At 40.7% G+C, this 4464-nt stretch overlaps 1 long non-coding RNA gene across 2 annotated transcripts; it reads right to left on the bottom strand.

Annotated features, from left to right (window-relative positions):
• Window positions 1–224: 224 nt before the first annotated feature.
• LOC132659751 (uncharacterized) lies at window positions 225–3912 on the bottom strand. 2 transcript variants are annotated; one of them, XR_009600514.1, is made up of 3 exons: window positions 3752–3912; window positions 3510–3677; window positions 225–2177 (listed from the first exon to the last, which is right to left on the bottom strand). It is a non-coding gene; the product is annotated as an uncharacterized LOC132659751 (long non-coding RNA). The 2 variants fall into 2 exon arrangements; XR_009600513.1 differs by having other exon boundaries at window positions 3510–3912.
• Window positions 3913–4464: the final 552 nt, after the last annotated feature.

Genomic DNA, 4464 nt, shown 5'->3' with positions numbered 1-4464 from the left:
CTTTCTTTCCCCCTTCCTTTCTTCCTTCCTTCTATCTGTCCTTGATTTTTCCCTTTTTTGCTTTATTGCTCTAAGTAACACTCTAGGATGATACTGAATAGGAGATTTGATAGTAAGGAATTAACAAAATGGCAATTCTAAGTTCTACCTATTGAATAAATGGAACTTTAAATGGAAATAGATTAAAACTTATCCAATCAAAAAGACACAGAGTGACTGAATCCTTTTTAAAGGAAAACAGACTTTAATAACAGGCTGCCTTTAAGAAACTCACTTTAAGGGTACACATAGGCTGAAAATGAAGAAATGGAAAAAGATAAATAAATGATCACACACATGTACATACTCACAGAACTACATCATTAAATTCACAGTTAGCACTGGGAAGGAAATAAACAGCATGCCATAGAGTACCTAATCAGCACAAAGGGTGTGGAAAGCTTCCCTAAAGAAGTGATATTTAAGTCGAGGCTTAGTGGTGAGTAGGACTTTTGTGGGTGAAGAGGAGTGAGAAGAAGCATTCCTGACAGATATGATCCCATGGGTTGGAGATTTTAAGATGCAAAGGAACTTCCCTTGGGCAAAGAACAAATGTTGGTATTGTAGAGCACATGGAAAGGGGGTAGGAGGAGAGAAGAGGAGGCCAGTATGAGTTGAACAAGGTGTGCAGACCTGCCTCATATAGAGCCTGAAAAGGATGGTCCCTAATCTACACCAGGCCATCTAGATCGCCTGGCGTCTCCTTCTGAGAAGAAGCAGATGGAGGAAAGCAGGCCCCAGTACTTCTGAAGACTGAACAGAAAGGGATCAGAAGACCAGGATGATCCATTATATGTGTTTCCTACACTATCTCCCCCAATTCTACAACCAGAAGGGTCTCTGGTGGGAATAAAGAAAAGAAAGAAAAAGAAAAGAAACTTGTATACATGGATGGACCTAGAGACAGACATACAGAGTAAAGTAAGTCAGAAAAACAAATATCATATATTAACACATACATGTGGAATCTAGAAAAATGGTATCGGTGATCTTATTTGCAAAGCGGAAATAGAGACATGGATGTAGAGAACAAACATGGACACCAAAGGGAGCGGAGCAGGATGAGTTGGAACATCGGAGTTGACATATATACCCTGCTCTATATGAATTAGATAACTAATGAGAACCAACTGCATAGCAAGGAAACTCTACTCAGCGCTCTGTGGTGGCCTAAATGGGAAGTAAATCCAAAGAAGAGGGGATATATCTATACGTATACGTGATTCAATTTGCTGTATAGCAGAGACTAACACAACATTATAAAGCAACTCTACTCCAATAAAAATTAATTTAAAAAAGAAAGAAAAGACAAAAGAAACTTGTATGTAACCATTGTCTTTCACTGCATTGTTTGCCTAAGAACTGTGGAGACTAAACCCTCAAATTTGAGAAGTTACTTTGCAGTTTTTTTTCCTGGCATAATACATTCATTATAAAGGTGTGCGATGAACAGCTATGAGGTCCAGAGGAATTATGAGTACAAAATAGCAAAACAAGTTAATGGCAGCAAGGCTGGGACGGAGCCCAGAACCCCCTCATATTTGCCATGTGTGATGAAAGCCTAAGCATTGATGTTGACATCTTTGCAGACCAAGCCCCCTTTTACTTCTCGAACTCAACTCACACTGACTAGGAGACACAGGGCTCTTTGTCAGCATGATCTTGCTGCATGTAGCCATGTTGGTAGTTCTTCCAAAACCAATGGGTGGGATTAAATCAGTTCTAGAATGCTCCTGGAACTTACAACCTATATTCAAATGAGGTCACATTTTTCTGAATCCATTTTAAAATATTGTTTTCACATTTTAATGCTAAATCTCCTACATTTCCTGTCTCTCAACTCTGTCCACACTGAACGTACTGATACAGGAAGTGTTTGGTTTCTTCTTTCATAAAACAAAACAATATGAAGAGCCTCAGCTTTACAAGCAGCTTGACACATGTGAATACACTTGTAATGAAAAGTCAACTCTGTAGAACAGTCGCAAGGGCTGGGCAGATGTCTGAAAGTGGGCCTTTATCTGAAAATGAGGCAAGAGTCAGAGGTCTGCTTCCTGGGAACCTTGTTCACTGAAGCAAAAGGCTGGAAAGACTGGTTGTAAATCGAAGCTGGCCAAGAGGAATTGCAGTTCCTCCCACTGTTGACAGAAGAAAAAGCAAATAAGCCACTCACAAGGGAACGGCTACAGCCTCTTCTGCACCAATCTGTGAGGTGTTCCTCTCTTGTCCCCCCACTTCCTACTCCCTTACTCCAGACACTGCTGCCCACACAAGTCCCAAAGACATTGTGAATTTTGATTTCACTGATGCCTGGCTTTGGGTGATGTCAAATAAGAACACTCATGTCAAGATGCAACTAGAAAGAATATTCCAGAACAAGCTGAGCTACTTCAGCATTTCAAGACATTTTGTCTGGAGAGGAAACAGCGTAGGACAGATAACACAGCTGTTTACAGATATCTTAAGGACCACCAAGTGGAAGTAGGGTTAGGCTTAATTAGTGCGGCTCCAGCACACAGAATTGTATTGGACTGGAGTTAAAACCAGCTGTTTTGCTCTCTTGCCTCAGTGAAAACAACTGTCACACTGTGAAAGTGAATTTGCCACACGTTGAGATTGCAACCTGAGAGTAACATGTAAGCTGAGGTAGGTAATCACTTAGCCAAGATGATTCCCTCTTCCCTTTCAGAGAGTTATTTTGCCATCTGTGAAAATAATATAGCATCATTGCTAATCTCATCATTATAGTCATTAACTAGACTATTAGTTTTCTTCTATGATTTAAAGCCCAACGTAATAGTTATTATTATTTTATTACACCCAGATTCTAAAGAACTTTCAAAAAAATATGGCTCCAACTCTAAGGGGAAATAGATACATACAGGAGAAATTCCATTTTGTCATGCTATTGGAACCCTTGTGTTTCAGTAGATAAAAGACACCTTCCTTGAAACCTCCATAATCTAATATTCACATGTTCAGACTTTTATGGAAATCCCTCATGGCTCAGATTGCAAAGAATCTGCCTACAATGCAGGAGGTTTGGGTTCAATTGCTGGGTTGGGAAGATTCCCCAGGAGAAGGGAATGGCTACCCACTCCAGTATTCTTGCCTGGAGAATTCCATGGACAGAGGAGCCTGTGGGCTACAGTCCATGAAATAGAAAGAGTTGGACATGACTGAACAACTAACACACTTTTAGACTTTTATATTCTTTGATTTGTCATCCCAGGATCTCTCATTTCCAAACCAAGCTGTGCATGGAAATAGTCAATAGTTGCCACTCTTCTTTCTCAATAACTGTCAGAATGTTTTCTGGTTAAACATTAGAGGTGAGAGGAATTTAAACAGTGTGCAGAAAAGATGAGCTGTAAATTCGCCTTTTTTTAGCTACATCCTAATTTTTAGCTACCAGCCGCTAAACAGCAAAAGATCAGAAAGCCAACAAAGACGACCCACAGTGACCCTACCTGAGCTGTGTGTTTCTCTCAGGGTCAGAGGGTTGGAAAGATGAGTGGACCTTTAATTTGCACAGAAGGAGAGAGAGAACTTCAAAAACTCCCTGTCTTTCTCTTGTGTCTGGAACTCTGCCAGAGCCAGGCATATTCTAGTTCCTTCTGGGAAAACCACCTTCTCCCCTGCAACAGAAAAACAAATCAACCCCAGCATTTAGACCAGCGGATGGCTTCCAGGGGAAATATAAATGATCCACCTGCTGAAGCAAGGAGATGACATGGAGTTGGCTATATTTGCAGATGACTCATGCTGATGACTTCCTTGTGGTTGTCACTGTGCAGCTTCTCATGCCCCTCTAATTGCTGGGTGGACAGCTCAGCAAGACCATGTAGCCCTTACTGTCTGTGCCTCTGATCTGTCTCTACCCTGACCCTTGAGCCCTTCTATGGTGTGGCTCTGACCTCATTTCCCAGTAGCCACAATGATTAACCCACTTCCTCCCTCAAGCAGGCACTGGTGAATGTTTGTTGCGATGAACTTGAATCCGAGGAAACAAATGAAGATGGTAGTCTGTCTAGTCGTCTTTTAAGACACAGGTAGGCAGGTTTGTTTAGAACCAGTCTGTTTTTAGAGTATTGCTGGAAAAGTCTAGCTAATTCTAATGTGCCTGCACTAAGTTGCTTTGCCTAGATTCATAGAACCTCCAGGTTGATAAAAGAGATCTTAAAGGTTACCCAGTCACACAGATCCTCTGAATACATTTATGTGTTTTCCTCCTGGGCAGCAGTGGTTCTTAACTCTTCTCAAAGGCACATATTCCATCCCCATCTCACAAGGACAAATACACTTTTGTCAAATAAAATGAATGCTCAGATTTCTAAATTAATTCTAGATCATGGATGAAAATTCTGTTTTCTTTCCTTTTTTCGTATATGTATTTTTTTACTGACTAAGTTAAAAAGGAAAAGG

The sequence above is a fragment of the Ovis aries genome, chromosome 4, assembly GCF_016772045.2.
Source record: "Ovis aries strain OAR_USU_Benz2616 breed Rambouillet chromosome 4, ARS-UI_Ramb_v3.0, whole genome shotgun sequence".
Classification (NCBI taxonomy): domain Eukaryota; kingdom Metazoa; phylum Chordata; class Mammalia; order Artiodactyla; family Bovidae; genus Ovis; species Ovis aries.
This window is presented reverse-complemented; position numbering and strand designations above follow the sequence as displayed.